This window comes from Equus asinus, chromosome 8, assembly GCF_041296235.1.
Source record: "Equus asinus isolate D_3611 breed Donkey chromosome 8, EquAss-T2T_v2, whole genome shotgun sequence".
NCBI lineage: Eukaryota > Metazoa > Chordata > Mammalia > Perissodactyla > Equidae > Equus > Equus asinus.
The window spans coordinates 37,344,470-37,352,539 of record NC_091797.1 but is presented as its reverse complement, the minus strand read 5'-3'; the positions used below and the strand labels follow the sequence as shown (position 1 = coordinate 37,352,539).

At 43.7% G+C, this 8,070-nt stretch overlaps 3 non-coding genes across 3 annotated transcripts; 2 read left to right on the top strand and 1 right to left on the bottom strand.

Moving 5' to 3' along the window:
- Positions 1-869: 869 nt before the first annotated feature.
- TRNAF-GAA (transfer RNA phenylalanine (anticodon GAA)) lies at positions 870-942 on the bottom strand. Its single transcript has one exon. It is a non-coding gene; the product is annotated as a tRNA-Phe (tRNA).
- A 487-nt stretch (positions 943-1,429) lies between these two features.
- Positions 1,430-1,501, top strand: TRNAE-CUC (transfer RNA glutamic acid (anticodon CUC)). Its single transcript has one exon. It is a non-coding gene; the product is annotated as a tRNA-Glu (tRNA).
- Positions 1,502-4,876: 3,375 nt separating this feature from the next.
- TRNAL-AAG (transfer RNA leucine (anticodon AAG)) lies at positions 4,877-4,958 on the top strand. The gene has a single exon. It is a non-coding gene; the product is annotated as a tRNA-Leu (tRNA).
- Positions 4,959-8,070: the final 3,112 nt, after the last annotated feature.

The window sequence follows — 8,070 nt, the reverse complement described above, 5'->3', positions numbered from 1 at the left end:
AAGGGCAGAATGGAAGGGGAAGAGGTGTCAAAAGCTCAGATGGAGTATTAATCAGCCTTGGAAATGAGGGAAAACTTTTGCTCTGAGTAGGAAGGAAGAGGTTGAGATATGTTGACACAGCAAAATCAGGAGGCAGGGAAAAAGGAGGCCAAGGGAGTATCCTGGCTCTCTTCTCTCCTGCAGGGCTCAGCTTTGACACCACCACTTCCTGCCAGGAGCCACCTCTTCAGTTGCACTCAGATGGCTCTCTGTTCCAGGAATCTTTCCTTGTTTCCTCAGTTTCCCCTGCCTTGCCTCTCTCTCTTCAGAGTTGCATGTGAGTCCACTTAATAAATGTTCATTGAAGGGACATGAAACCAAGAACAAAAGGTAATTGGCATCCCTCATATTAAACTTCTCTTTTCCATATCTATCTAGAGGACCAGTCTCCTTTCCTGAGAGAGATAAGATTTGGGGGAAGCAGGGGATCATGAAGTAGAAATGAACAGGAGGAAGAGAAATCCTTTGGGGCCCCTTGATTTTGGCTTATGGATGTTGGAATAACTTCATGGGAATGAAGAAGGAGTAGGTTTGGAGAAAAAGGAAAATGGCATAAGTGGAACAGAGCCCGAAGCCAGAAAGAAGATACTAAATACTACAAAGAAGGGAAAGTGGTTTTCCTTCATCACGTTTGACCCTGTCTCTTTTATCTAGTGAGATGTTGAAGACCATACCTAGGCTTCTCCTACTGGAAGAACCGTTTCACTCCGCAATCTTCTTGTGCCTTTGAAATTTGAGAAAAAACCTTCCCCTTTTTTTCAGTTCAACGAGTATTTTCATATTTGTACTGAGTTATTTTAATAGTCAAGGTCTAAAACAAGGCGTCCTTCTGCCGAAACCCGGGATCGAACCAGGGACCTTTAGATCTTCAGTCTAACGCTCTCCCAACTGAGCTATTTCGGCTCCGCCCACGCTGCTTTAAAAAAAGCCGTAAAGGCTTTATCATTTAGGTTTTATTCTTCGCTAAATACACGTATAGTTTAAACACACACCGTAGCATGCACTTTGAGGAAACAAAAGATAAATTAAGAAACGGTTTTCGTCTTCGAATGGTTCACTAGTTTACGAGAATAAAGACAAGAAGACAATTACAAATTAATGACATTTGAACTGCCGTGACGACTTAGTTAACAGTTTATTCGCGGCTGAATGCACAGATCCGGAGCAGAAAAAGGCCCCGCCCAGCTACGTGCCTCCTGATCACTCTTTCTTTGGCGTTGCTACACTTTCCTCTTGTCCAGATTTTGTTGGTTGGTGTAGAACAGGAGGTCCACGAATAAATGAATATGATTTTTGAACGAATTCGTTGGTAGATTGGGAAGGGGGAACCACGGCTGTACGTATGGAGTCTTCGCCTTGTTAAGTCTAATTCCTGAACTGTCTCACACCTTCCCTGGTGGTCTAGTGGTTAGGATTCGGCGCTCTCACCGCCGCGGCCCGGGTTCGATTCCCGGTCAGGGAAGACGGTTGCTTTTTTCATTTTCCGGCCTACATATTTTCACTCACGGCGAAGAGGAAACTTGTAAAGACTAAACATTAAATTGTATACAAGGTAACAATTAATTTTCATATGAGGTGTTTTCTGCCTAGTTCTGCAACAGTTTTGGTATCCGAAGTGCAAAATAACAATCGATGTAATTTTCAATGATTTTTAAAATGTCCATGAGCTCTTAACCTCCCGTTGACCGAGAGCTGGGCACTAGTTTTCTAAGTGCTCTAAAATTTTAACTCATTAAATTGGATGATTCAGTGAGCGGGAAATTTTGGAGGCAGTTGATTAACTTTAGGAATAGGTTGAGATTAGCATAACACGTTGAAAAGACATTTACGAAGATGAGAGAGAGGAAATGGGGAAGTCATCTCCCTGAGATTTGTCTTAGTTGTCTGTGCGTGAGTTTATGAATCCCGGAGAGCGGCTGGAATTTTGAAATGCGCTCCCTCTCCCTCAGATTTTTCGTCTCATTGCTACAGGGGGGCGCTGGGGGATCCCCCTAGAAATACCGACACAGTAACGTAGTCCTATGCCAAAGCGGTTTCGGGGCTGCCTGATCTCTCAGCGCCCCCACCTGTCTTCCCCCGTGAATGCACAATTTGTCTGGGGTTTCCTGAGAAAGGGAATAGGGGAAGGCTATAGTATCAACAGTAAAAGGCTGTCACAAAACTGAGAAACAGGCAAACGATGCATCCAGCATCTCTGAATGCAGACCTGAGAAATTTACTGATAGCTACTTGAGAAAAAGCAGACTGTTATTTTCCTGATTTTTGACAAGATTTGGTGCCTCTGTGCTAATTAGCTCCTGTCTGACAGTATTGGAGCACAAATCTTTGTTACTTTGTTTGTCTAAATAGCAGCCACAGATGTATTGCTCATTATTTCCTTCTCATTTCTTATAAAAGTTAGATGCACATACGACCTCTCAGCAAACTTCCAAACAAAGATCGCGGTGCCCCTGATCTTTACAAGAGATGGGGACATGATGTTTTTATGACCATGTTAAATGAAGCAGTACTCTTTTTCTAATTAATTGCACATTTCTTGCTCTTCCCCAACCCCCATATATAAATTCACAAATTCCAAAACGTCTTTGAGCTGGGACACTCCTTTGTCATTTTGCCAATACCCTTCTTGGGTTAATAAACTTTGACACATATGTAAGATCAATTTGTGTAAGAAATTTTGTTTTGACATAAGCATAAAAGTAGTATGGTTTGTCAAATTCCTATATATACTGAAGCTATTCTGTGTCTTTTTGCCTAATGCTTCACAGGAAATCAATCCCGGAGGCCTGATGGCAATCACTTCCTGAACATCATCCTCTCTTCATGATGTCATATTTTGTCTCCTCTATATGTAGCAAGAACGCTTTGCTTCATTTCTTTTTATATCTCTGTTTTTGGGGAGCAGTCTGGGTGGGGCTCCTAATGTGTTTAATGCCTTTTTTTTTTTTTTTAAACTTTCCATATAAAGCTAATTGGATTAGAGACAAGGGACTCTGCTTTGAAAGCTAAGTGACTTTTTTCCTTCATCTGTTATGAGCTATTACTCATATTCCATGGAGAAAAAAATTGCCTAATCTGTATTTTAGTACAGTAGGTTCTGTCCACTCACCAGACTGCTATCTGATTACTTGCCAACTCAGAGACAAATGGCACATATATAACAAAACCAAATCCACATCAGGACAAGAAGAAGGGAGAATGTGAAGGGCTGTAAGAAAAAGGACAACAGTTGGAGTCAATATATCAATCTGTGAATATTAAGGGCCAGTATAGGTTTGCACTACACTAATCTCTATGGAAGATGAAAAACGAATAAGACACAATCTCACCTCTTAACATCCCTAAACCCAGTTTTCTCATCTGTGAAAAGGGAATAAAAATATTTACTGCATACACGTTATGAGGAGTAAATGAAAAAATGCACAAAAAGCGCTCAGGCATACTATTATCCTAATCTATGTGTTTTTATCATCATTATTATTATTACCGTTGTGGTACTTACGTTGAGTGGAGGAGACAGAAATTGTGAACAAGTTTTCTATGGGCCGAAAGAGTAATCTGCTAAAATGAAGTGTGGAGAAGCACAGTGATGTGGTGTGTGTGTGTGATTCCAAGGCGGGGTGGAGAACTGATCTATTCGAAGTGGGCTTTGCAGAATGAGCAGGATTTCTGTGAGGGAACAAAATGGAGATCGACATTCCAGGACTAGGGATCAGGAGAAGCAAAGCACAGAATTGTGAAATCTCCTGGATCATTCAGGACTCTGAATTCTGAATTCTTTGAATTCTGAATTAGAAACGTGGAAAATCTTTGCTGCTGATGGGATGGCATAAGTTTTCTATGTCAAGCTTTCTGGCCATACACAGTGAAGCTAGAATTCCTCTACATATAATCCGACAGCAGTTGCAGACAAATCCAGCTCATACAGGTACATAGTGGCTTCCCAGAAAATTTTTTTAAGTCAGTCGGTCCAGGGGAAATGATTTTAAATGCTTTAAAATCAATTTGTCTCTAAAGAGAGGGTGATCAGAGTTCTCTGTTCAATTTCCAGGAATCTGTGCGGCTGGTTCCAAACCTCGCTCATGCTCAGCCTACGCAACAGCGGAACTGAAGCTGAACCTCTTGACTGAAATAGAACCAGCGAGAAAGGCAGTCCTCCTCGTTTCCTAGAGAGTACACACTGAACGCGTGGTTGGATGGAGGGTACCAGGAAGTGTCTCTCCAAGGACCAGGAGAAACACTTACTTTTCAAGTTCCAAGCGCCACCGCCTGCATTAAGAAGAGAAACGCAGGCAGCGACTTTATCAGTCTATTGCATTATATTATGACAGCCACTATACTTTTAAATGATTCGAATCTTGGCGTTTCAAAATGAACGGCCCAACGCCTTTGGCTCTGGGGGCATTTCTGCGGAGACTGCGATCCTTATGAATTTTTACCTCCGCAAACAGCAAGGAATGTGCTCTCTGCTCCTTTCGTCAGGTTGCCCTTCTTTCGTATTGTCCCCTCGCCAGAATCACCCCCGAGTCACTCGGCGCCGTCGGGGCTCTGGCTGGGCGTCACCGTCCACGGGGAACCTGAAACCCGCTCGGTCCACGCGGCCTCTTCTTCTTGTGTTGGTGATCAAAGGGGCGGGGGTCTCGGATTCGCTGGTTTCCTCCCGCACTACTCCCAGCTGTGGGGAAGCAAGGTGTCAGGGGTCAGGCTGGGTGAGGTTGTCAGGTGGTACTGGGAGGAACGCCAGAGAAAGAAATGTCCTGGAGCAGAGTGGCGTGGGGCCGCAAGGGGACGACATTGGCTTTTAGGGAAATTGTGGGAGACGTAGTACGCCGGAAGTGGTAGCGTGGCCGAGCGGTCTAAGGCGCTGGATTAAGGCTCCAGTCTCTTCGGGGGCGTGGGTTCGAATCCCACCGCTGCCAAGACTTCTTCGTTTTTACAACCACGTGGCCTAGTAGACGCCTTTTCTTCATTTGCAGCGTGGAGAGTTCTCACATCTTCCAAACTCAAGCCCATTTTTCTCCTCCTCCTTTGACTTCTGTTTTTCTGGGGGCCGGAGATAACTGACCTATAACAATGGTCAACCTAAAATAAACGCTCAAATAATCTATTCATCCACTATTGAGAGGCCAATATATTCTAGGCACGATTGTAGGGACTGCAGATACAGCAATGAGTAACAGACGAAAAGGGCTTTTATGCGTACAATCCTTATTACATACAAGCTCATGGATGTCAGATTCCTTGGAGCCACTTGTAACTTAAGATAGATCCTGCCAATGTCTCTGAAGGAATAATTTATGTTCAGAATAGTCACTGTTCTTCCTCTAGCTTCTCTGCAGCGTGCTTATTTCATGTTTGGAACCCTAATTATGGAGATCTGAGAAGAGATTCTGCAGAAAGCGCTAGCGCCCTGTCCCACAACTGCCAGACACATCCCACCAGCGCCACGTGCCCTCCACTCGCTGCGCGCTTTTCGGCTTTTGAGCTCAGCTGCATCCCACGTGTCTGTGGCTTGGAGTGGGTGCCCTCTCTGCTCTGAGCAGATTGTTATGCACACATCGTGTCTCTCATCCTCTAGACCTTAGCTTGGAAGTAGTTTCCTCCTAGAAGCCTTCCCTGATCTCCCCCTCTCCCTCCTACCAGCTCCAGAGTTAGAGTTAGTGAGGGTATGGAGAGGATATTCGGGGAAGAGCACAGAGGGTCCCTGCCCTCATGACGTAGAGTCTAGTGGGGTTCATAAGCATTAGACAAGTAATCGCCCAAATATGGTACAATCTCTACGAAAAAAGATAGTTTTCCATGTGTAGACTTTGAATGAAGTTCCAGATTTAAGAGAATAAAGAAGTTAGAGAATAACATGTCTTGCACGATGGGTGGAAGGATACACATCAAATTATTCCCAGTGGTTACTGTTGGGAGACAATTTTCCCCGATTATCTCGGTTTCTGGGTGTATTGTGAGTCTCTTAACTGTTTTTACTCACCGACAACCAAGTCTCTGATTCTATGCAGACACCAACTGGGTGTTCAACAATTCAATTCAATTCTGACACTAACTACCCAGAATTAGTGCAGATTCCAAAGGTTAAGGGCTCAGTCCCACAAGACTGTCCCCCACTTCAGATGCCATTTGCCAGTCCCAGGCCTCCTGTACTTCTGACTGACCAGCTATAAACCAAGGGACCCCACAACCCCATCTTCAGCTTGGATAATTTGCTAGAATGGCTCACAGAACTCAGGAACACACTTGACTTTCATTTACTGGTGTATTATAAACAGATATAACTCCATTTGGCACACAGCCAAATGGAAGAGATGCACAGGGCAAGGAATGGCATGAGGGGAGCTACATGGAACTTCCATGCCCTCTCCTGGTGTGCCACTCTTCCAACACCTCCATACGTTCATCAGCTCTGAAACTCTCCTAATTCTGTCATTTAGAGGTTTTTATGAAGGTTTCATCATGTAGGCATGACAGATTATTAACTCAATCTCCAGCCCCTCTCCCCTCCTGGGGAGATTAAGGGTGGGGTGTGGTTGAAAGTTCTAGGCTTCTAATCATGGCTTTGTCTTTTTGATGACCAGCCCCTATTCTGAAACTATCTAGGGACCCACCAAGAATGGCCTCATTAGAACAAAAGCGGCTCCTAGTACCCAGAAAATCTCAAGGGATTTAGGAGCTGTGTCAGGAACTGGGCACAAAGATCAAATATATAGTCCTTATTATCCCACAGAATCCCTAACTGTGCTTTGTTCTGGATTATCTTTCAAAGGTTTTTTTTTTTTTTTTGAGGAAGATTAGCCCTGAGCTAACATTCCCCACCAATCCTCCTCTTTTTGCTGAGGAAGATTGGCTGGAGCTAACATCTGTGCCCATCTTCCTCTACTTTATATGTGAGATGCCTGCCACAGCATGGCTTGATAAGCAATGCGTAGGTCTGCGCCAGGGATCCAAACCGGTGAACCTGGGCTGCACAAATGGAGCACCTGAATTTAAATGCTATGCCACCGGGCAGGCCCCTCAAAGATTTTTATATAAAAACAGCCTTGGAAGATAGAGATAGCCTCTCCATCTGGATCAAAGGACAGGCATTCCTGCTGAGTTCCCTCCACTCAGGGATCCTCTCCTGCAATGCTACCCACTCTGTGTGCAGGCATCCATCTAGGCCCATCTGAGTCACCCTTGTGGGAATTGGTACTTGAGGAAGCTGCACAAAGGCTGATAATCTGGCTCCTGCTATTGCTGTGAGAAATGAAATGTCCTTTGTCTTGGAAGGGTGGCAGAATATGCCACTTTGGCATAAGGATTATTTTGAGCTAAAAGCACTAAAACAGGTGCAAAGAGGGCACTCTGGAGGATGTCCTCTCTATACCAAGAGGAAAGTAATATTCTTATCATTAAGCACAGAGAGTTGAACTTGAGAGAATTCTGTGCAAACCATGTTAAAATAATTCTTATCTTCCTTTAACCTCCCCATCTATTTTAGTTACTTTCCCACTGTTGCCTCTCTTTTTTCAGCTTAGTGTAAAAGCATTTCAGTTTTGCCACTTCTTTGGGTCTTCATGTCCTTATGAGGGTTCCCATGTTGTGTAAAACATGTATTAAATAAATTTGTATGCTTTTCTCCTGTTCATCTGTCTTATGTCAGGCCCAGCTGAAAACTCTAAGAGAACAGAGGTAAAATTTTGCTTCCCTTACATCTCTGCCCCAGGTCTTCCAGCAGCAACCTTGAAACTGTGGCAGTCTGGTGTATTACCTTACAAATGCAGTAAACTATCAGACTGTTCACAGTTCTTGATGGTTACATGTTGTCAACAGGCAGAGAAAAGATTACAGAAACTACTATTTTCCCTTTTACACTTTGATGTTTAAATTGTTACCACTTATGTGTGAGTTGCAATTCAAACTTCAGGATTACAATGCGTGAAAGGACAAATAGAGGACACTATGAGTGCATAAAGTAAGTTTCAGCTAAAATAACATACTGCTACTGCTATTTCCTTATCTATCCTTTTAGACACTGTCTTTTCT